This window comes from Oncorhynchus kisutch, unplaced genomic scaffold, assembly GCF_002021735.2.
Source record: "Oncorhynchus kisutch isolate 150728-3 unplaced genomic scaffold, Okis_V2 scaffold1892, whole genome shotgun sequence".
Classification (NCBI taxonomy): domain Eukaryota; kingdom Metazoa; phylum Chordata; class Actinopteri; order Salmoniformes; family Salmonidae; genus Oncorhynchus; species Oncorhynchus kisutch.
The window spans coordinates 12,469-35,500 of record NW_022263837.1 but is presented as its reverse complement, the minus strand read 5'-3'; the positions used below and the strand labels follow the sequence as shown (position 1 = coordinate 35,500).

Here is a 23,032-nt window from a genome sequence, read left to right as displayed (position 1 = left end):
GTAGCTGTTATCACGTGCACTTAACATGCAAAAGGTCCCTGGTTTGAACCTCTGTGTAAACAGCACTCATTGATACATTCAGTAAGTACCATAGTTGAAACTGAAAATTCAATTTTTCATTAATGCCTTCTTTTGGGAATCAAAAGATTCCATAGCGTAGTGGTTATCAAGTTCACTTAAGACGCAAAATGTATACTTTTCGATGCTGGGCGGAAACAGACGTCTCTGACACATGTGAGAAGTACTGTATTTGTAACAGAGAATTTTCATAAATGCATTATGTTGGAATTTCGAATTCGTGCGATGAATATATGTAAAATTTGGTTTACAACACAGTAATAATTCTAGCAGCAGTTTCTCTAGTTTAGTAGTTATCAAGTTTGCTTTACACACGAATGGTCCCCGATTCGAAGCTGGGCGGAAACAGTTCTCTATGACAAATCCATTAAGTACTGTATTTGTAACAGAGAATAGTTGTTCTAATAAATGCCTTACTTTGGAAATTCGAATACATGCATTAAATATTTGTAAAATGCGGTTTACTCCTTGCTGGTAATTAATGCAGCAGTTTCTGTAGTGTAATGGTTATCACGTTCACCTTACATGCGAAAGGTCTGTGGTTGAAAAACTGATAGAAACAGTGATCTTTGACACATGCAGTTAGTGCTGTATCAACAACAGAGAATATATGTTCTCATGAATGGCTTTTTTTGGAAATTGGAATACATGCAATGAATATCTGTAAAATTTGGGTTACTCCTTGCTGATAACACTTGCATCAGTTTCTGTAGTGTAGTGGTTATCACGTTCGCTTTACACGCGAAAGGTCCCTGGTTCGAAACCGGGCGGAAACAGTCATCTTTGACACATGCAGTAAGTTGTGTATTTATAAAAGAGATGAGTTGCTTTCATAAATACCTAATTTTGGAAATTCAAATACATGCACTGACTATAAGAAAATTAAGTTTACTTCTTGCAGGTATCTCAAGCAGAAGTTTCTGTAGTGTAGCTGTTATCACGTGCACTTAACATGCAAAAGGTCCCTGGTTTGAACCTCTGTGTAAACAGCACTCATTGATACATTCAGTAAGTACCATAGTTGAAACTGAAAATTCAATTTTTCATTAATGCCTTCTTTTGGGAATCAAAAGATTCCATAGCGTAGTGGTTATCAAGTTCACTTAAGACGCAAAATGTATACTTTTCGATGCTGGGCGGAAACAGACGTCTCTGACACATGTGAGAAGTACTGTATTTGTAACAGAGAATTTTCATAAATGCATTATGTTGGAATTTCGAATTCGTGCGATGAATATATGTAAAATTTGGTTTACTCCACAGTAATAATTCTAGCAGCAGTTTCTCTAGTTTAGTAGTTATCAAGTTTGCTTTACACACGAATGGTCCCCGATTCGAAGCTGGGCGGAAACAGTTCTCTATGACAAATCCATTAAGTACTGTATTTGTAACAGAGAATAGTTGTTCTAATAAATGCCTTACTTTGGAAATTCGAATACATGCAATAAATATTTGTAAAATGCGGTTTACTCCTTGCTGGTAATTAATGCAGCAGTTTCTGTAGTGTAATGGTTATCACGTTCACCTTACATGCGAAAGGTCTGTGGTTGAAAAACTGATAGAAACAGTGATCTTTGACACATGCAGTTAGTGCTGTATCAACAACAGAGAATATATGTTCTCATGAATGGCTTTTTTTGGAAATTGGAATACATGCAATGAATATCTGTAAAATTTGGGTTACTCCTTGCTGATAACACTTGCATCAGTTTCTGTAGTGTAGTGGTTATCACGTTCGCTTTACACGCGAAAGGTCCCTGGTTCGAAACCGGGCGGAAACAGTCATCTTTGACACATGCAGTAAGTTGTGTATTTATAAAAGAGATGAGTTGCTTTCATAAATACCTAATTTTGGAAATTCAAATACATGCACTGACTATAAGAAAATTAAGTTTACTTCTTGCAGGTATCTCAAGCAGAAGTTTCTGTAGTGTAGCTGTTATCACGTGCACTTAACATGCAAAAGGTCCCTGGTTTGAACCTCTGTGTAAACAGCACTCATTGATACATTCAGTAAGTACCATAGTTGAAACTGAAAATTCAATTTTTCATTAATGCCTTCTTTTGGGAATCAAAAGATTCCATAGCGTAGTGGTTATCAAGTTCACTTAAGACGCAAAATGTATACTTTTCGATGCTGGGCGGAAACAGACGTCTCTGACACATGTGAGAAGTACTGTATTTGTAACAGAGAATTTTCATAAATGCATTATGTTGGAATTTCGAATTCGTGCGATGAATATATGTAAAATTTGGTTTACTACACAGTAATAATTCTAGCAGCAGTTTCTCTAGTTTAGTAGTTATCAAGTTTGCTTTACACACGAATGGTCCCCGATTCGAAGCTGGGCGGAAACAGTTCTCTATGACAAATCCATTAAGTACTGTATTTGTAACAGAGAATAGTTGTTCTAATAAATGCCTTACTTTGGAAATTCGAATACATGCAATTAAATATTTGTAAAATGCGGTTTACTCCTTGCTGGTAATTAATGCAGCAGTTTCTGTAGTGTAATGGTTATCACGTTCACCTTACATGCGAAAGGTCTGTGGTTGAAAAACTGATAGAAACAGTGATCTTTGACACATGCAGTTAGTGCTGTATCAACAACAGAGAATATATGTTCTCATGAATGGCTTTTTTTGGAAATTGGAATACATGCAATGAATATCTGTAAAATTTGGGTTACTCCTTGCTGATAACACTTGCATCAGTTTCTGTAGTGTAGTGGTTATCACGTTCGCTTTACACGCGAAAGGTCCCTGGTTCGAAACCGGGCGGAAACAGTCATCTTTGACACATGCAGTAAGTTGTGTATTTATAAAAGAGATGAGTTGCTTTCATAAATACCTAATTTTGGAAATTCAAATACATGCACTGACTATAAGAAAATTAAGTTTACTTCTTGCAGGTATCTCAAGCAGAAGTTTCTGTAGTGTAGCTGTTATCACGTGCACTTAACATGCAAAAGGTCCCTGGTTTGAACCTCTGTGTAAACAGCACTCATTGATACATTCAGTAAGTACCATAGTTGAAACTGAAAATTCAATTTTTCATTAATGCCTTCTTTTGGGAATCAAAAGATTCCATAGCGTAGTGGTTATCAAGTTCACTTAAGACGCAAAATGTATACTTTTCGATGCTGGGCGGAAACAGACGTCTCTGACACATGTGAGAAGTACTGTATTTGTAACAGAGAATTTTCATAAATGCATTATGTTGGAATTTCGAATTCGTGCGATGAATATATGTAAAATTTGGTTTACTCCACAGTAATAATTCTAGCAGCAGTTTCTCTAGTTTAGTAGTTATCAAGTTTGCTTTACACACGAATGGTCCCCGATTCGAAGCTGGGCGGAAACAGTTCTCTATGACAAATCCATTAAGTACTGTATTTGTAACAGAGAATAGTTGTTCTAATAAATGCCTTACTTTGGAAATTCGAATACATGCAATAAATATTTGTAAAATGCGGTTTACTCCTTGCTGGTAATTAATGCAGCAGTTTCTGTAGTGTAATGGTTATCACGTTCACCTTACATGCGAAAGGTCTGTGGTTGAAAAACTGATAGAAACAGTGATCTTTGACACATGCAGTTAGTGCTGTATCAACAACAGAGAATATATGTTCTCATGAATGGCTTTTTTTGGAAATTGGAATACATGCAATGAATATCTGTAAAATTTGGGTTACTCCTTGCTGATAACACTTGCATCAGTTTCTGTAGTGTAGTGGTTATCACGTTCGCTTTACACGCGAAAGGTCCCTGGTTCGAAACCGGGCGGAAACAGTCATCTTTGACACATGCAGTAAGTTGTGTATTTATAAAAGAGATGAGTTGCTTTCATAAATACCTAATTTTGGAAATTCAAATACATGCACTGACTATAAGAAAATTAAGTTTACTTCTTGCAGGTATCTCAAGCAGAAGTTTCTGTAGTGTAGCTGTTATCACGTGCACTTAACATGCAAAAGGTCCCTGGTTTGAACCTCTGTGTAAACAGCACTCATTGATACATTCAGTAAGTACCATAGTTGAAACTGAAAATTCAATTTTTCATTAATGCCTTCTTTTGGGAATCAAAAGATTCCATAGCGTAGTGGTTATCAAGTTCACTTAAGACGCAAAATGTATACTTTTCGATGCTGGGCGGAAACAGACGTCTCTGACACATGTGAGAAGTACTGTATTTGTAACAGAGAATTTTCATAAATGCATTATGTTGGAATTTCGAATTCGTGCGATGAATATATGTAAAATTTGGTTTACTCCACAGTAATAATTCTAGCAGCAGTTTCTCTAGTTTAGTAGTTATCAAGTTTGCTTTACACACGAATGGTCCCCGATTCGAAGCTGGGCGGAAACAGTTCTCTATGACAAATCCATTAAGTACTGTATTTGTAACAGAGAATAGTTGTTCTAATAAATGCCTTACTTTGGAAATTCGAATACATGCAATAAATATTTGTAAAATGCGGTTTACTCCTTGCTGGTAATTAATGCAGCAGTTTCTGTAGTGTAATGGTTATCACGTTCACCTTACATGCGAAAGGTCTGTGGTTGAAAAACTGATAGAAACAGTGATCTTTGACACATGCAGTTAGTGCTGTATCAACAACAGAGAATATATGTTCTCATGAATGGCTTTTTTTGGAAATTGGAATACATGCAATGAATATCTGTAAAATTTGGGTTACTCCTTGCTGATAACACTTGCATCAGTTTCTGTAGTGTAGTGGTTATCACGTTCGCTTTACACGCGAAAGGTCCCTGGTTCGAAACCGGGCGGAAACAGTCATCTTTGACACATGCAGTAAGTTGTGTATTTATAAAAGAGATGAGTTGCTTTCATAAATACCTAATTTTGGAAATTCAAATACATGCACTGACTATAAGAAAATTAAGTTTACTTCTTGCAGGTATCTCAAGCAGAAGTTTCTGTAGTGTAGCTGTTATCACGTGCACTTAACATGCAAAAGGTCCCTGGTTTGAACCTCTGTGTAAACAGCACTCATTGATACATTCAGTAAGTACCATAGTTGAAACTGAAAATTCAATTTTTCATTAATGCCTTCTTTTGGGAATCAAAAGATTCCATAGCGTAGTGGTTATCAAGTTCACTTAAGACGCAAAATGTATACTTTTCGATGCTGGGCGGAAACAGACGTCTCTGACACATGTGAGAAGTACTGTATTTGTAACAGAGAATTTTCATAAATGCATTATGTTGGAATTTCGAATTCGTGCGATGAATATATGTAAAATTTGGTTTACTCCACAGTAATAATTCTAGCAGCAGTTTCTCTAGTTTAGTAGTTATCAAGTTTGCTTTACACACGAATGGTCCCCGATTCGAAGCTGGGCGGAAACAGTTCTCTATGACAAATCCATTAAGTACTGTATTTGTAACAGAGAATAGTTGTTCTAATAAATGCCTTACTTTGGAAATTCGAATACATGCAATAAATATTTGTAAAATGCGGTTTACTCCTTGCTGGTAATTAATGCAGCAGTTTCTGTAGTGTAATGGTTATCACGTTCACCTTACATGCGAAAGGTCTGTGGTTGAAAAACTGATAGAAACAGTGATCTTTGACACATGCAGTTAGTGCTGTATCAACAACAGAGAATATATGTTCTCATGAATGGCTTTTTTTGGAAATTGGAATACATGCAATGAATATCTGTAAAATTTGGGTTACTCCTTGCTGATAACACTTGCATCAGTTTCTGTAGTGTAGTGGTTATCACGTTCGCTTTACACGCGAAAGGTCCCTGGTTCGAAACCGGGCGGAAACAGTCATCTTTGACACATGCAGTAAGTTGTGTATTTATAAAAGAGATGAGTTGCTTTCATAAATACCTAATTTTGGAAATTCAAATACATGCACTGACTATAAGAAAATTAAGTTTACTTCTTGCAGGTATCTCAAGCAGAAGTTTCTGTAGTGTAGCTGTTATCACGTGCACTTAACATGCAAAAGGTCCCTGGTTTGAACCTCTGTGTAAACAGCACTCATTGATACATTCAGTAAGTACCATAGTTGAAACTGAAAATTCAATTTTTCATTAATGCCTTCTTTTGGGAATCAAAAGATTCCATAGCGTAGTGGTTATCAAGTTCACTTAAGACGCAAAATGTATACTTTTCGATGCTGGGCGGAAACAGACGTCTCTGACACATGTGAGAAGTACTGTATTTGTAACAGAGAATTTTCATAAATGCATTATGTTGGAATTTCGAATTCGTGCGATGAATATATGTAAAATTTGGTTTACTCCACAGTAATAATTCTAGCAGCAGTTTCTCTAGTTTAGTAGTTATCAAGTTTGCTTTACACACGAATGGTCCCCGATTCGAAGCTGGGCGGAAACAGTTCTCTATGACAAATCCATTAAGTACTGTATTTGTAACAGAGAATAGTTGTTCTAATAAATGCCTTACTTTGGAAATTCGAATACATGCAATAAATATTTGTAAAATGCGGTTTACTCCTTGCTGGTAATTAATGCAGCAGTTTCTGTAGTGTAATGGTTATCACGTTCACCTTACATGCGAAAGGTCTGTGGTTGAAAAACTGATAGAAACAGTGATCTTTGACACATGCAGTTAGTGCTGTATCAACAACAGAGAATATATGTTCTCATGAATGGCTTTTTTTGGAAATTGGAATACATGCAATGAATATCTGTAAAATTTGGGTTACTCCTTGCTGATAACACTTGCATCAGTTTCTGTAGTGTAGTGGTTATCACGTTCGCTTTACACGCGAAAGGTCCCTGGTTCGAAACCGGGCGGAAACAGTCATCTTTGACACATGCAGTAAGTTGTGTATTTATAAAAGAGATGAGTTGCTTTCATAAATACCTAATTTTGGAAATTCAAATACATGCACTGACTATAAGAAAATTAAGTTTACTTCTTGCAGGTATCTCAAGCAGAAGTTTCTGTAGTGTAGCTGTTATCACGTGCACTTAACATGCAAAAGGTCCCTGGTTTGAACCTCTGTGTAAACAGCACTCATTGATACATTCAGTAAGTACCATAGTTGAAACTGAAAATTCAATTTTTCATTAATGCCTTCTTTTGGGAATCAAAAGATTCCATAGCGTAGTGGTTATCAAGTTCACTTAAGACGCAAAATGTATACTTTTCGATGCTGGGCGGAAACAGACGTCTCTGACACATGTGAGAAGTACTGTATTTGTAACAGAGAATTTTCATAAATGCATTATGTTGGAATTTCGAATTCGTGCGATGAATATATGTAAAATTTGGTTTACTCCACAGTAATAATTCTAGCAGCAGTTTCTCTAGTTTAGTAGTTATCAAGTTTGCTTTACACACGAATGGTCCCCGATTCGAAGCTGGGCGGAAACAGTTCTCTATGACAAATCCATTAAGTACTGTATTTGTAACAGAGAATAGTTGTTCTAATAAATGCCTTACTTTGGAAATTCGAATACATGCAATAAATATTTGTAAAATGCGGTTTACTCCTTGCTGGTAATTAATGCAGCAGTTTCTGTAGTGTAATGGTTATCACGTTCACCTTACATGCGAAAGGTCTGTGGTTGAAAAACTGATAGAAACAGTGATCTTTGACACATGCAGTTAGTGCTGTATCAACAACAGAGAATATATGTTCTCATGAATGGCTTTTTTTGGAAATTGGAATACATGCAATGAATATCTGTAAAATTTGGGTTACTCCTTGCTGATAACACTTGCATCAGTTTCTGTAGTGTAGTGGTTATCACGTTCGCTTTACACGCGAAAGGTCCCTGGTTCGAAACCGGGCGGAAACAGTCATCTTTGACACATGCAGTAAGTTGTGTATTTATAAAAGAGATGAGTTGCTTTCATAAATACCTAATTTTGGAAATTCAAATACATGCACTGACTATAAGAAAATTAAGTTTACTTCTTGCAGGTATCTCAAGCAGAAGTTTCTGTAGTGTAGCTGTTATCACGTGCACTTAACATGCAAAAGGTCCCTGGTTTGAACCTCTGTGTAAACAGCACTCATTGATACATTCAGTAAGTACCATAGTTGAAACTGAAAATTCAATTTTTCATTAATGCCTTCTTTTGGGAATCAAAAGATTCCATAGCGTAGTGGTTATCAAGTTCACTTAAGACGCAAAATGTATACTTTTCGATGCTGGGCGGAAACAGACGTCTCTGACACATGTGAGAAGTACTGTATTTGTAACAGAGAATTTTCATAAATGCATTATGTTGGAATTTCGAATTCGTGCGATGAATATATGTAAAATTTGGTTTACTCCACAGTAATAATTCTAGCAGCAGTTTCTCTAGTTTAGTAGTTATCAAGTTTGCTTTACACACGAATGGTCCCCGATTCGAAGCTGGGCGGAAACAGTTCTCTATGACAAATCCATTAAGTACTGTATTTGTAACAGAGAATAGTTGTTCTAATAAATGCCTTACTTTGGAAATTCGAATACATGCAATAAATATTTGTAAAATGCGGTTTACTCCTTGCTGGTAATTAATGCAGCAGTTTCTGTAGTGTAATGGTTATCACGTTCACCTTACATGCGAAAGGTCTGTGGTTGAAAAACTGATAGAAACAGTGATCTTTGACACATGCAGTTAGTGCTGTATCAACAACAGAGAATATATGTTCTCATGAATGGCTTTTTTTGGAAATTGGAATACATGCAATGAATATCTGTAAAATTTGGGTTACTCCTTGCTGATAACACTTGCATCAGTTTCTGTAGTGTAGTGGTTATCACGTTCGCTTTACACGCGAAAGGTCCCTGGTTCGAAACCGGGCGGAAACAGTCATCTTTGACACATGCAGTAAGTTGTGTATTTATAAAAGAGATGAGTTGCTTTCATAAATACCTAATTTTGGAAATTCAAATACATGCACTGACTATAAGAAAATTAAGTTTACTTCTTGCAGGTATCTCAAGCAGAAGTTTCTGTAGTGTAGCTGTTATCACGTGCACTTAACATGCAAAAGGTCCCTGGTTTGAACCTCTGTGTAAACAGCACTCATTGATACATTCAGTAAGTACCATAGTTGAAACTGAAAATTCAATTTTTCATTAATGCCTTCTTTTGGGAATCAAAAGATTCCATAGCGTAGTGGTTATCAAGTTCACTTAAGACGCAAAATGTATACTTTTCGATGCTGGGCGGAAACAGACGTCTCTGACACATGTGAGAAGTACTGTATTTGTAACAGAGAATTTTCATAAATGCATTATGTTGGAATTTCGAATTCGTGCGATGAATATATGTAAAATTTGGTTTACTCCACAGTAATAATTCTAGCAGCAGTTTCTCTAGTTTAGTAGTTATCAAGTTTGCTTTACACACGAATGGTCCCCGATTCGAAGCTGGGCGGAAACAGTTCTCTATGACAAATCCATTAAGTACTGTATTTGTAACAGAGAATAGTTGTTCTAATAAATGCCTTACTTTGGAAATTCGAATACATGCAATAAATATTTGTAAAATGCGGTTTACTCCTTGCTGGTAATTAATGCAGCAGTTTCTGTAGTGTAATGGTTATCACGTTCACCTTACATGCGAAAGGTCTGTGGTTGAAAAACTGATAGAAACAGTGATCTTTGACACATGCAGTTAGTGCTGTATCAACAACAGAGAATATATGTTCTCATGAATGGCTTTTTTTGGAAATTGGAATACATGCAATGAATATCTGTAAAATTTGGGTTACTCCTTGCTGATAACACTTGCATCAGTTTCTGTAGTGTAGTGGTTATCACGTTCGCTTTACACGCGAAAGGTCCCTGGTTCGAAACCGGGCGGAAACAGTCATCTTTGACACATGCAGTAAGTTGTGTATTTATAAAAGAGATGAGTTGCTTTCATAAATACCTAATTTTGGAAATTCAAATACATGCACTGACTATAAGAAAATTAAGTTTACTTCTTGCAGGTATCTCAAGCAGAAGTTTCTGTAGTGTAGCTGTTATCACGTGCACTTAACATGCAAAAGGTCCCTGGTTTGAACCTCTGTGTAAACAGCACTCATTGATACATTCAGTAAGTACCATAGTTGAAACTGAAAATTCAATTTTTCATTAATGCCTTCTTTTGGGAATCAAAAGATTCCATAGCGTAGTGGTTATCAAGTTCACTTAAGACGCAAAATGTATACTTTTCGATGCTGGGCGGAAACAGACGTCTCTGACACATGTGAGAAGTACTGTATTTGTAACAGAGAATTTTCATAAATGCATTATGTTGGAATTTCGAATTCGTGCGATGAATATATGTAAAATTTGGTTTACTCCACAGTAATAATTCTAGCAGCAGTTTCTCTAGTTTAGTAGTTATCAAGTTTGCTTTACACACGAATGGTCCCCGATTCGAAGCTGGGCGGAAACAGTTCTCTATGACAAATCCATTAAGTACTGTATTTGTAACAGAGAATAGTTGTTCTAATAAATGCCTTACTTTGGAAATTCGAATACATGCAATAAATATTTGTAAAATGCGGTTTACTCCTTGCTGGTAATTAATGCAGCAGTTTCTGTAGTGTAATGGTTATCACGTTCACCTTACATGCGAAAGGTCTGTGGTTGAAAAACTGATAGAAACAGTGATCTTTGACACATGCAGTTAGTGCTGTATCAACAACAGAGAATATATGTTCTCATGAATGGCTTTTTTTGGAAATTGGAATACATGCAATGAATATCTGTAAAATTTGGGTTACTCCTTGCTGATAACACTTGCATCAGTTTCTGTAGTGTAGTGGTTATCACGTTCGCTTTACACGCGAAAGGTCCCTGGTTCGAAACCGGGCGGAAACAGTCATCTTTGACACATGCAGTAAGTTGTGTATTTATAAAAGAGATGAGTTGCTTTCATAAATACCTAATTTTGGAAATTCAAATACATGCACTGACTATAAGAAAATTAAGTTTACTTCTTGCAGGTATCTCAAGCAGAAGTTTCTGTAGTGTAGCTGTTATCACGTGCACTTAACATGCAAAAGGTCCCTGGTTTGAACCTCTGTGTAAACAGCACTCATTGATACATTCAGTAAGTACCATAGTTGAAACTGAAAATTCAATTTTTCATTAATGCCTTCTTTTGGGAATCAAAAGATTCCATAGCGTAGTGGTTATCAAGTTCACTTAAGACGCAAAATGTATACTTTTCGATGCTGGGCGGAAACAGACGTCTCTGACACATGTGAGAAGTACTGTATTTGTAACAGAGAATTTTCATAAATGCATTATGTTGGAATTTCGAATTCGTGCGATGAATATATGTAAAATTTGGTTTACTCCACAGTAATAATTCTAGCAGCAGTTTCTCTAGTTTAGTAGTTATCAAGTTTGCTTTACACACGAATGGTCCCCGATTCGAAGCTGGGCGGAAACAGTTCTCTATGACAAATCCATTAAGTACTGTATTTGTAACAGAGAATAGTTGTTCTAATAAATGCCTTACTTTGGAAATTCGAATACATGCAATAAATATTTGTAAAATGCGGTTTACTCCTTGCTGGTAATTAATGCAGCAGTTTCTGTAGTGTAATGGTTATCACGTTCACCTTACATGCGAAAGGTCTGTGGTTGAAAAACTGATAGAAACAGTGATCTTTGACACATGCAGTTAGTGCTGTATCAACAACAGAGAATATATGTTCTCATGAATGGCTTTTTTTGGAAATTGGAATACATGCAATGAATATCTGTAAAATTTGGGTTACTCCTTGCTGATAACACTTGCATCAGTTTCTGTAGTGTAGTGGTTATCACGTTCGCTTTACACGCGAAAGGTCCCTGGTTCGAAACCGGGCGGAAACAGTCATCTTTGACACATGCAGTAAGTTGTGTATTTATAAAAGAGATGAGTTGCTTTCATAAATACCTAATTTTGGAAATTCAAATACATGCACTGACTATAAGAAAATTAAGTTTACTTCTTGCAGGTATCTCAAGCAGAAGTTTCTGTAGTGTAGCTGTTATCACGTGCACTTAACATGCAAAAGGTCCCTGGTTTGAACCTCTGTGTAAACAGCACTCATTGATACATTCAGTAAGTACCATAGTTGAAACTGAAAATTCAATTTTTCATTAATGCCTTCTTTTGGGAATCAAAAGATTCCATAGCGTAGTGGTTATCAAGTTCACTTAAGACGCAAAATGTATACTTTTCGATGCTGGGCGGAAACAGACGTCTCTGACACATGTGAGAAGTACTGTATTTGTAACAGAGAATTTTCATAAATGCATTATGTTGGAATTTCGAATTCGTGCGATGAATATATGTAAAATTTGGTTTACTCCACAGTAATAATTCTAGCAGCAGTTTCTCTAGTTTAGTAGTTATCAAGTTTGCTTTACACACGAATGGTCCCCGATTCGAAGCTGGGCGGAAACAGTTCTCTATGACAAATCCATTAAGTACTGTATTTGTAACAGAGAATAGTTGTTCTAATAAATGCCTTACTTTGGAAATTCGAATACATGCAATAAATATTTGTAAAATGCGGTTTACTCCTTGCTGGTAATTAATGCAGCAGTTTCTGTAGTGTAATGGTTATCACGTTCACCTTACATGCGAAAGGTCTGTGGTTGAAAAACTGATAGAAACAGTGATCTTTGACACATGCAGTTAGTGCTGTATCAACAACAGAGAATATATGTTCTCATGAATGGCTTTTTTTGGAAATTGGAATACATGCAATGAATATCTGTAAAATTTGGGTTACTCCTTGCTGATAACACTTGCATCAGTTTCTGTAGTGTAGTGGTTATCACGTTCGCTTTACACGCGAAAGGTCCCTGGTTCGAAACCGGGCGGAAACAGTCATCTTTGACACATGCAGTAAGTTGTGTATTTATAAAAGAGATGAGTTGCTTTCATAAATACCTAATTTTGGAAATTCAAATACATGCACTGACTATAAGAAAATTAAGTTTACTTCTTGCAGGTATCTCAAGCAGAAGTTTCTGTAGTGTAGCTGTTATCACGTGCACTTAACATGCAAAAGGTCCCTGGTTTGAACCTCTGTGTAAACAGCACTCATTGATACATTCAGTAAGTACCATAGTTGAAACTGAAAATTCAATTTTTCATTAATGCCTTCTTTTGGGAATCAAAAGATTCCATAGCGTAGTGGTTATCAAGTTCACTTAAGACGCAAAATGTATACTTTTCGATGCTGGGCGGAAACAGACGTCTCTGACACATGTGAGAAGTACTGTATTTGTAACAGAGAATTTTCATAAATGCATTATGTTGGAATTTCGAATTCGTGCGATGAATATATGTAAAATTTGGTTTACTCCACAGTAATAATTCTAGCAGCAGTTTCTCTAGTTTAGTAGTTATCAAGTTTGCTTTACACACGAATGGTCCCCGATTCGAAGCTGGGCGGAAACAGTTCTCTATGACAAATCCATTAAGTACTGTATTTGTAACAGAGAATAGTTGTTCTAATAAATGCCTTACTTTGGAAATTCGAATACATGCAATAAATATTTGTAAAATGCGGTTTACTCCTTGCTGGTAATTAATGCAGCAGTTTCTGTAGTGTAATGGTTATCACGTTCACCTTACATGCGAAAGGTCTGTGGTTGAAAAACTGATAGAAACAGTGATCTTTGACACATGCAGTTAGTGCTGTATCAACAACAGAGAATATATGTTCTCATGAATGGCTTTTTTTGGAAATTGGAATACATGCAATGAATATCTGTAAAATTTGGGTTACTCCTTGCTGATAACACTTGCATCAGTTTCTGTAGTGTAGTGGTTATCACGTTCGCTTTACACGCGAAAGGTCCCTGGTTCGAAACCGGGCGGAAACAGTCATCTTTGACACATGCAGTAAGTTGTGTATTTATAAAAGAGATGAGTTGCTTTCATAAATACCTTAATTTTGGAAATTCAAATACATGCACTGACTATAAGAAAATTAAGTTTACTTCTTGCAGGTATCTCAAGCAGAAGTTTCTGTAGTGTAGCTGTTATCACGTGCACTTAACATGCAAAAGGTCCCTGGTTTGAACCTCTGTGTAAACAGCACTCATTGATACATTCAGTAAGTACCATAGTTGAAACTGAAAATTCAATTTTTCATTAATGCCTTCTTTTGGGAATCAAAAGATTCCATAGCGTAGTGGTTATCAAGTTCACTTAAGACGCAAAATGTATACTTTTCGATGCTGGGCGGAAACAGACGTCTCTGACACATGTGAGAAGTACTGTATTTGTAACAGAGAATTTTCATAAATGCATTATGTTGGAATTTCGAATTCGTGCGATGAATATATGTAAAATTTGGTTTACTCCACAGTAATAATTCTAGCAGCAGTTTCTCTAGTTTAGTAGTTATCAAGTTTGCTTTACACACGAATGGTCCCCGATTCGAAGCTGGGCGGAAACAGTTCTCTATGACAAATCCATTAAGTACTGTATTTGTAACAGAGAATAGTTGTTCTAATAAATGCCTTACTTTGGAAATTCGAATACATGCAATAAATATTTGTAAAATGCGGTTTACTCCTTGCTGGTAATTAATGCAGCAGTTTCTGTAGTGTAATGGTTATCACGTTCACCTTACATGCGAAAGGTCTGTGGTTGAAAAACTGATAGAAACAGTGATCTTTGACACATGCAGTTAGTGCTGTATCAACAACAGAGAATATATGTTCTCATGAATGGCTTTTTTTGGAAATTGGAATACATGCAATGAATATCTGTAAAATTTGGGTTACTCCTTGCTGATAACACTTGCATCAGTTTCTGTAGTGTAGTGGTTATCACGTTCGCTTTACACGCGAAAGGTCCCTGGTTCGAAACCGGGCGGAAACAGTCATCTTTGACACATGCAGTAAGTTGTGTATTTATAAAAGAGATGAGTTGCTTTCATAAATACCTATTTTGGAAATTCAAATACATGCACTGACTATAAGAAAATTAAGTTTACTTCTTGCAGGTATCTCAAGCAGAAGTTTCTGTAGTGTAGCTGTTATCACGTGCACTTAACATGCAAAAGGTCCCTGGTTTGAACCTCTGTGTAAACAGCACTCATTGATACATTCAGTAAGTACCATAGTTGAAACTGAAAATTCAATTTTTCATTAATGCCTTCTTTTGGGAATCAAAAGATTCCATAGCGTAGTGGTTATCAAGTTCACTTAAGACGCAAAATGTATACTTTTCGATGCTGGGCGGAAACAGACGTCTCTGACACATGTGAGAAGTACTGTATTTGTAACAGAGAATTTTCATAAATGCATTATGTTGGAATTTCGAATTCGTGCGATGAATATATGTAAAATTTGGTTTACTCCACAGTAATAATTCTAGCAGCAGTTTCTCTAGTTTAGTAGTTATCAAGTTTGCTTTACACACGAATGGTCCCCGATTCGAAGCTGGGCGGAAACAGTTCTCTATGACAAATCCATTAAGTACTGTATTTGTAACAGAGAATAGTTGTTCTAATAAATGCCTTACTTTGGAAATTCGAATACATGCAATAAATATTTGTAAAATGCGGTTTACTCCTTGCTGGTAATTAATGCAGCAGTTTCTGTAGTGTAATGGTTATCACGTTCACCTTACATGCGAAAGGTCTGTGGTTGAAAAACTGATAGAAACAGTGATCTTTGACACATGCAGTTAGTGCTGTATCAACAACAGAGAATATATGTTCTCATGAATGGCTTTTTTTGGAAATTGGAATACATGCAATGAATATCTGTAAAATTTGGGTTACTCCTTGCTGATAACACTTGCATCAGTTTCTGTAGTGTAGTGGTTATCACGTTCGCTTTACACGCGAAAGGTCCCTGGTTCGAAACCGGGCGGAAACAGTCATCTTTGACACATGCAGTAAGTTGTGTATTTATAAAAGAGATGAGTTGCTTTCATAAATACCTTATTTTGGAAATTCAAATACATGCACTGACTATAAGAAAATTAAGTTTACTTCTTGCAGGTATCTCAAGCAGAAGTTTCTGTAGTGTAGCTGTTATCACGTGCACTTAACATGCAAAAGGTCCCTGGTTTGAACCTCTGTGTAAACAGCACTCATTGATACATTCAGTAAGTACCATAGTTGAAACTGAAAATTCAATTTTTCATTAATGCCTTCTTTTGGGAATCAAAAGATTCCATAGCGTAGTGGTTATCAAGTTCACTTAAGACGCAAAATGTATACTTTTCGATGCTGGGCGGAAACAGACGTCTCTGACACATGTGAGAAGTACTGTATTTGTAACAGAGAATTTTCATAAATGCATTATGTTGGAATTTCGAATTCGTGCGATGAATATATGTAAAATTTGGTTTACTCCACAGTAATAATTCTAGCAGCAGTTTCTCTAGTTTAGTAGTTATCAAGTTTGCTTTACACACGAATGGTCCCCGATTCGAAGCTGGGCGGAAACAGTTCTCTATGACAAATCCATTAAGTACTGTATTTGTAACAGAGAATAGTTGTTCTAATAAATGCCTTACTTTGGAAATTCGAATACATGCAATAAATATTTGTAAAATGCGGTTTACTCCTTGCTGGTAATTAATGCAGCAGTTTCTGTAGTGTAATGGTTATCACGTTCACCTTACATGCGAAAGGTCTGTGGTTGAAAAACTGATAGAAACAGTGATCTTTGACACATGCAGTTAGTGCTGTATCAACAACAGAGAATATATGTTCTCATGAATGGCTTTTTTTGGAAATTGGAATACATGCAATGAATATCTGTAAAATTTGGGTTACTCCTTGCTGATAACACTTGCATCAGTTTCTGTAGTGTAGTGGTTATCACGTTCGCTTTACACGCGAAAGGTCCCTGGTTCGAAACCGGGCGGAAACAGTCATCTTTGACACATGCAGTAAGTTGTGTATTTATAAAAGAGATGAGTTGCTTTCATAAATACCTTATTTTGGAAATTCAAATACATGCACTGACTATAAGAAAATTAAGTTTACTTCTTGCAGGTATCTCAAGCAGAAGTTTCTGTAGTGTAGCTGTTATCACGTGCACTTAACATGCAAAAGGTCCCTGGTTTGAACCTCTGTGTAAACAGCACTCATTGATACATTCAGTAAGTACCATAGTTGAAACTGAAAATTCAATTTTTCATTAATGCCTTCTTTTGGGAATCAAAAGATTCCATAGCGTAGTGGTTATCAAGTTCACTTAAGACGCAAAATGTATACTTTTCGATGCTGGGCGGAAACAGACGTCTCTGACACATGTGAGAAGTACTGTATTTGTAACAGAGAATTTTCATAAATGCATTATGTTGGAATTTCGAATTCGTGCGATGAATATATGTAAAATTTGGTTTACTCCACAGTAATAATTCTAGCAGCAGTTTCTCTAGTTTAGTAGTTATCAAGTTTGCTTTACACATGAATGGTCCCCGATTCGAAGCTGGGCGGAAACAGTTCTCTATGACAAATCCATTAAGTACTGTATTTGTAACAGAGAATAGTTGTTCTAATAAATGCCTTACTTTGGAAATTCGAATACATGCAATAAATATTTGTAAAATGCGGTTTACTCCTTGCTGGTAATTAATGCAGCAGTTTCTGTAGTGTAATGGTTATCACGTTCACCTTACATGCGAAAGGTCTGTGGTTGAAAAACTGATAGAAACAGTGATCTTTGACACATGCAGTTAGTGCTGTATCAACAACAGAGAATATATGTTCTCATGAATGGCTTTTTTTGGAAATTGGAATACATGCAATGAATATCTGTAAAATTTGGGTTACTCCTTGCTGATAACACTTGCATCAGTTTCTGTAGTGTAGTGGTTATCACGTTCGCTTTACACGCGAAAGGTCCCTGGTTCGAAACCGGGCGGAAACAGTCATCTTTGACACATGCAGTAAGTTGTGTATTTATAAAAGAGATGAGTTGCTTTCATAAATACCTTATTTTGGAAATTCAAATACATGCACTGACTATAAGAAAATTAAGTTTACTTCTTGCAGGTATCTCAAGCAGAAGTTTCTGTAGTGTAGCTGTTATCACGTGCACTTAACATGCAAAAGGTCCCTGGTTTGAACCTCTGTGTAAACAGCACTCATTGATACATTCAGTAAGTACCATAGTTGAAACTGAAAATTCAATTTTTCATTAATGCCTTCTTTTGGGAATCAAAAGATTCCATAGCGTAGTGGTTATCAAGTTCACTTAAGACGCAAAATGTATACTTTTCGATGCTGGGCGGAAACAGACGTCTCTGACACATGTGAGAAGTACTGTATTTGTAACAGAGAATTTTCATAAATGCATTATGTTGGAATTTCGAATTCGTGCGATGAATATATGTAAAATTTGGTTTACTCCACAGTAATAATTCTAGCAGCAGTTTCTCTAGTTTAGTAGTTATCAAGTTTGCTTTACACACGAATGGTCCCCGATTCGAAGCTGGGCGGAAACAGTTCTCTATGACAAATCCATTAAGTACTGTATTTGTAACAGAGAATAGTTGTTCTAATAAATGCCTTACTTTGGAAATTCGAATACATGCAATAAATATTTGTAAAATGCGGTTTACTCCTTGCTGGTAATTAATGCAGCAGTTTCTGTAGTGTAATGGTTATCACGTTCACCTTACATGCGAAAGGTCTGTGGTTGAAAAACTGATAGAAACAGTGATCTTTGACACATGCAGTTAGTGCTGTATCAACAACAGAGAATATATGTTCTCATGAATGGCTTTTTTTGGAAATTGGAATACATGCAATGAATATCTGTAAAATTTGGGTTACTCCTTGCTGATAACACTTGCATCAGTTTCTGTAGTGTAGTGGTTATCACGTTCGCTTTACACGCGAAAGGTCCCTGGTTCGAAACCGGGCGGAAACAGTCATCTTTGACACATGCAGTAAGTTGTGTATTTATAAAAGAGATGAGTTGCTTTCATAAATACCTTATTTTGGAAATTCAAATACATGCACTGACTATAAGAAAATTAAGTTTACTTCTTGCAGGTATCTCAAGCAGAAGTTTCTGTAGTGTAGCTGTTATCACGTGCACTTAACATGCAAAAGGTCCCTGGTTTGAACCTCTGTGTAAACAGCACTCATTGATACATTCAGTAAGTACCATAGTTGAAACTGAAAATTCAATTTTTCATTAATGCCTTCTTTTGGGAATCAAAAGATTCCATAGCGTAGTGGTTATCAAGTTCACTTAAGACGCAAAATGTATACTTTTCGATGCTGGGCGGAAACAGACGTCTCTGACACATGTGAGAAGTACTGTATTTGTAACAGAGAATTTTCATAAATGCATTATGTTGGAATTTCGAATTCGTGCGATGAATATATGTAAAATTTGGTTTACTCCACAGTAATAATTCTAGCAGCAGTTTCTCTAGTTTAGTAGTTATCAAGTTTGCTTTACACACGAATGGTCCCCGATTCGAAGCTGGGCGGAAACAGTTCTCTATGACAAATCCATTAAGTACTGTATTTGTAACAGAGAATAGTTGTTCTAATAAATGCCTTACTTTGGAAATTCGAATACATGCAATAAATATTTGTAAAATGCGGTTTACTCCTTGCTGGTAATTAATGCAGCAGTTTCTGTAGTGTAATGGTTATCACGTTCACCTTACATGCGAAAGGTCTGTGGTTGAAAAACTGATAGAAACAGTGATCTTTGACACATGCAGTTAGTGCTGTATCAACAACAGAGAATATATGTTCTCATGAATGGCTTTTTTTGGAAATTGGAATACATGCAATGAATATCTGTAAAATTTGGGTTACTCCTTGCTGATAACACTTGCATCAGTTTCTGTAGTGTAGTGGTTATCACGTTCGCTTTACACGCGAAAGGTCCCTGGTTCGAAACCGGGCGGAAACAGTCATCTTTGACACATGCAGTAAGTTGTGTATTTATAAAAGAGATGAGTTGCTTTCATAAATACCTTATTTTGGAAATTCAAATACATGCACTGACTATAAGAAAATTAAGTTTACTTCTTGCAGGTATCTCAAGCAGAAGTTTCTGTAGTGTAGCTGTTATCACGTGCACTTAACATGCAAAAGGTCCCTGGTTTGAACCTCTGTGTAAACAGCACTCATTGATACATTCAGTAAGTACCATAGTTGAAACTGAAAATTCAATTTTTCATTAATGCCTTCTTTTGGGAATCAAAAGATTCCATAGCGTAGTGGTTATCAAGTTCACTTAAGACGCAAAATGTATACTTTTCGATGCTGGGCGGAAACAGACGTCTCTGACACATGTGAGAAGTACTGTATTTGTAACAGAGAATTTTCATAAATGCATTATGTTGGAATTTCGAATTCGTGCGATGAATATATGTAAAATTTGGTTTACTCCACAGTAATAATTCTAGCAGCAGTTTCTCTAGTTTAGTAGTTATCAAGTTTGCTTTACACACGAATGGTCCCCGATTCGAAGCTGGGCGGAAACAGTTCTCTATGACAAATCCATTAAGTACTGTATTTGTAACAGAGAATAGTTGTTCTAATAAATGCCTTACTTTGGAAATTCGAATACATGCAATAAATATTTGTAAAATGCGGTTTACTCCTTGCTGGTAATTAATGCAGCAGTTTCTGTAGTGTAATGGTTATCACGTTCACCTTACATGCGAAAGGTCTGTGGTTGAAAAACTGATAGAAACAGTGATCTTTGACACATGCAGTTAGTGCTGTATCAACAACAGAGAATATATGTTCTCATGAATGGCTTTTTTTGGAAATTGGAATACATGCAATGAATATCTGTAAAATTTGGGTTACTCCTTGCTGATAACACTTGCATCAGTTTCTGTAGTGTAGTGGTTATCACGTTCGCTTTACACGCGAAAGGTCCCTGGTTCGAAACCGGGCGGAAACAGTCATCTTTGACACATGCAGTAAGTTGTGTATTTATAAAAGAGATGAGTTGCTTTCATAAATACCTTATTTTGGAAATTCAAATACATGCACTGACTATAAGAAAATTAAGTTTACTTCTTGCAGGTATCTCAAGCAGAAGTTTCTGTAGTGTAGCTGTTATCACGTGCACTTAACATGCAAAAGGTCCCTGGTTTGAACCTCTGTGTAAACAGCACTCATTGATACATTCAGTAAGTACCATAGTTGAAACTGAAAATTCAATTTTTCATTAATGCCTTCTTTTGGGAATCAAAAGATTCCATAGCGTAGTGGTTATCAAGTTCACTTAAGACGCAAAATGTATACTTTTCGATGCTGGGCGGAAACAGACGTCTCTGACACATGTGAGAAGTACTGTATTTGTAACAGAGAATTTTCATAAATGCATTATGTTGGAATTTCGAATTCGTGCGATGAATATATGTAAAATTTGGTTTACTCCACAGTAATAATTCTAGCAGCAGTTTCTCTAGTTTAGTAGTTATCAAGTTTGCTTTACACACGAATGGTCCCCGATTCGAAGCTGGGCGGAAACAGTTCTCTATGACAAATCCATTAAGTACTGTATTTGTAACAGAGAATAGTTGTTCTAATAAATGCCTTACTTTGGAAATTCGAATACATGCAATAAATATTTGTAAAATGCGGTTTACTCCTTGCTGGTAATTAATGCAGCAGTTTCTGTAGTGTAATGGTTATCACGTTCACCTTACATGCGAAAGGTCTGTGGTTGAAAAACTGATAGAAACAGTGATCTTTGACACATGCAGTTAGTGCTGTATCAACAACAGAGAATATATGTTCTCATGAATGGCTTTTTTTGGAAATTGGAATACATGCAATGAATATCTGTAAAATTTGGGTTACTCCTTGCTGATAACACTTGCATCAGTTTCTGTAGTGTAGTGGTTATCACGTTCGCTTTACACGCGAAAGGTCCCTGGTTCGAAACCGGGCGGAAACAGTCATCTTTGACACATGCAGTAAGTTGTGTATTTATAAAAGAGATGAGTTGCTTTCATAAATACCTTATTTTGGAAATTCAAATACATGCACTGACTATAAGAAAATTAAGTTTACTTCTTGCAGGTATCTCAAGCAGAAGTTTCTGTAGTGTAGCTGTTATCACGTGCACTTAACATGCAAAAGGTCCCTGGTTTGAACCTCTGTGTAAACAGCACTCATTGATACATTCAGTAAGTACCATAGTTGAAACTGAAAATTCAATTTTTCATTAATGCCTTCTTTTGGGAATCAAAAGATTCCATAGCGTAGTGGTTATCAAGTTCACTTAAGACGCAAAATGTATACTTTTCGATGCTGGGCGGAAACAGACGTCTCTGACACATGTGAGAAGTACTGTATTTGTAACAGAGAATTTTCATAAATGCATTATGTTGGAATTTCGAATTCGTGCGATGAATATATGTAAAATTTGGTTTACTCCACAGTAATAATTCTAGCAGCAGTTTCTCTAGTTTAGTAGTTATCAAGTTTGCTTTACACACTGAATGGTCCCCGATTCGAAGCTGGGCGGAAACAGTTCTCTATGACAAATCCATTAAGTACTGTATTTGTAACAGAGAATAGTTGTTCTAATAAATGCCTTACTTTGGAAATTCGAATACATGCAATAAATATTTGTAAAATGCGGTTTACTCCTTGCTGGTAATTAATGCAGCAGTTTCTGTAGTGTAATGGTTATCACGTTCACCTTACATGCGAAAGGTCTGTGGTTGAAAAACTGATAGAAACAGTGATCTTTGACACATGCAGTTAGTGCTGTATCAACAACAGAGAATATATGTTCTCATGAATGGCTTTTTTTGGAAATTGGAATACATGCAATGAATATCTGTAAAATTTGGGTTACTCCTTGCTGATAACACTTGCATCAGTTTCTGTAGTGTAGTGGTTATCACGTTCGCTTTACACGCGAAAGGTCCCTGGTTCGAAACCGGGCGGAAACAGTCATCTTTGACACATGCAGTAAGTTGTGTATTTATAAAAGAGATGAGTTGCTTTCATAAATACCT

At 36.2% G+C, this 23,032-nt stretch overlaps 23 non-coding genes across 23 annotated transcripts; all 23 read left to right on the top strand.

The window, feature by feature from the left end:
- The first annotated feature begins 781 nt into the window (after nucleotides 1–781).
- On the top strand, nucleotides 782–854 carry trnav-uac (transfer RNA valine (anticodon UAC)). Its single transcript has one exon. It is a non-coding gene; the product is annotated as a tRNA-Val (tRNA).
- Nucleotides 855–1,786: 932 nt separating this feature from the next.
- On the top strand, nucleotides 1,787–1,859 carry trnav-uac (transfer RNA valine (anticodon UAC)). The gene has a single exon. It is a non-coding gene; the product is annotated as a tRNA-Val (tRNA).
- A 933-nt stretch (nucleotides 1,860–2,792) lies between these two features.
- Nucleotides 2,793–2,865, top strand: trnav-uac (transfer RNA valine (anticodon UAC)). The gene has a single exon. It is a non-coding gene; the product is annotated as a tRNA-Val (tRNA).
- Nucleotides 2,866–3,797: 932 nt separating this feature from the next.
- trnav-uac (transfer RNA valine (anticodon UAC)) lies at nucleotides 3,798–3,870 on the top strand. The gene has a single exon. It is a non-coding gene; the product is annotated as a tRNA-Val (tRNA).
- A 932-nt stretch (nucleotides 3,871–4,802) lies between these two features.
- Nucleotides 4,803–4,875, top strand: trnav-uac (transfer RNA valine (anticodon UAC)). Its single transcript has one exon. It is a non-coding gene; the product is annotated as a tRNA-Val (tRNA).
- Nucleotides 4,876–5,807: 932 nt separating this feature from the next.
- On the top strand, nucleotides 5,808–5,880 carry trnav-uac (transfer RNA valine (anticodon UAC)). Its single transcript has one exon. It is a non-coding gene; the product is annotated as a tRNA-Val (tRNA).
- Nucleotides 5,881–6,812: 932 nt separating this feature from the next.
- On the top strand, nucleotides 6,813–6,885 carry trnav-uac (transfer RNA valine (anticodon UAC)). The gene has a single exon. It is a non-coding gene; the product is annotated as a tRNA-Val (tRNA).
- Nucleotides 6,886–7,817: 932 nt separating this feature from the next.
- Nucleotides 7,818–7,890, top strand: trnav-uac (transfer RNA valine (anticodon UAC)). Its single transcript has one exon. It is a non-coding gene; the product is annotated as a tRNA-Val (tRNA).
- A 932-nt stretch (nucleotides 7,891–8,822) lies between these two features.
- trnav-uac (transfer RNA valine (anticodon UAC)) lies at nucleotides 8,823–8,895 on the top strand. Its single transcript has one exon. It is a non-coding gene; the product is annotated as a tRNA-Val (tRNA).
- Nucleotides 8,896–9,827: 932 nt separating this feature from the next.
- Nucleotides 9,828–9,900, top strand: trnav-uac (transfer RNA valine (anticodon UAC)). The gene has a single exon. It is a non-coding gene; the product is annotated as a tRNA-Val (tRNA).
- Nucleotides 9,901–10,832: 932 nt separating this feature from the next.
- On the top strand, nucleotides 10,833–10,905 carry trnav-uac (transfer RNA valine (anticodon UAC)). Its single transcript has one exon. It is a non-coding gene; the product is annotated as a tRNA-Val (tRNA).
- Nucleotides 10,906–11,837: 932 nt separating this feature from the next.
- trnav-uac (transfer RNA valine (anticodon UAC)) lies at nucleotides 11,838–11,910 on the top strand. The gene has a single exon. It is a non-coding gene; the product is annotated as a tRNA-Val (tRNA).
- Nucleotides 11,911–12,842: 932 nt separating this feature from the next.
- On the top strand, nucleotides 12,843–12,915 carry trnav-uac (transfer RNA valine (anticodon UAC)). The gene has a single exon. It is a non-coding gene; the product is annotated as a tRNA-Val (tRNA).
- A 932-nt stretch (nucleotides 12,916–13,847) lies between these two features.
- On the top strand, nucleotides 13,848–13,920 carry trnav-uac (transfer RNA valine (anticodon UAC)). Its single transcript has one exon. It is a non-coding gene; the product is annotated as a tRNA-Val (tRNA).
- Nucleotides 13,921–14,853: 933 nt separating this feature from the next.
- trnav-uac (transfer RNA valine (anticodon UAC)) lies at nucleotides 14,854–14,926 on the top strand. The gene has a single exon. It is a non-coding gene; the product is annotated as a tRNA-Val (tRNA).
- Nucleotides 14,927–15,857: 931 nt separating this feature from the next.
- Nucleotides 15,858–15,930, top strand: trnav-uac (transfer RNA valine (anticodon UAC)). The gene has a single exon. It is a non-coding gene; the product is annotated as a tRNA-Val (tRNA).
- Nucleotides 15,931–16,862: 932 nt separating this feature from the next.
- On the top strand, nucleotides 16,863–16,935 carry trnav-uac (transfer RNA valine (anticodon UAC)). The gene has a single exon. It is a non-coding gene; the product is annotated as a tRNA-Val (tRNA).
- Nucleotides 16,936–17,867: 932 nt separating this feature from the next.
- Nucleotides 17,868–17,940, top strand: trnav-uac (transfer RNA valine (anticodon UAC)). Its single transcript has one exon. It is a non-coding gene; the product is annotated as a tRNA-Val (tRNA).
- A 932-nt stretch (nucleotides 17,941–18,872) lies between these two features.
- trnav-uac (transfer RNA valine (anticodon UAC)) lies at nucleotides 18,873–18,945 on the top strand. Its single transcript has one exon. It is a non-coding gene; the product is annotated as a tRNA-Val (tRNA).
- A 932-nt stretch (nucleotides 18,946–19,877) lies between these two features.
- Nucleotides 19,878–19,950, top strand: trnav-uac (transfer RNA valine (anticodon UAC)). Its single transcript has one exon. It is a non-coding gene; the product is annotated as a tRNA-Val (tRNA).
- A 932-nt stretch (nucleotides 19,951–20,882) lies between these two features.
- On the top strand, nucleotides 20,883–20,955 carry trnav-uac (transfer RNA valine (anticodon UAC)). The gene has a single exon. It is a non-coding gene; the product is annotated as a tRNA-Val (tRNA).
- Nucleotides 20,956–21,887: 932 nt separating this feature from the next.
- Nucleotides 21,888–21,960, top strand: trnav-uac (transfer RNA valine (anticodon UAC)). The gene has a single exon. It is a non-coding gene; the product is annotated as a tRNA-Val (tRNA).
- A 933-nt stretch (nucleotides 21,961–22,893) lies between these two features.
- Nucleotides 22,894–22,966, top strand: trnav-uac (transfer RNA valine (anticodon UAC)). Its single transcript has one exon. It is a non-coding gene; the product is annotated as a tRNA-Val (tRNA).
- Nucleotides 22,967–23,032: the final 66 nt, after the last annotated feature.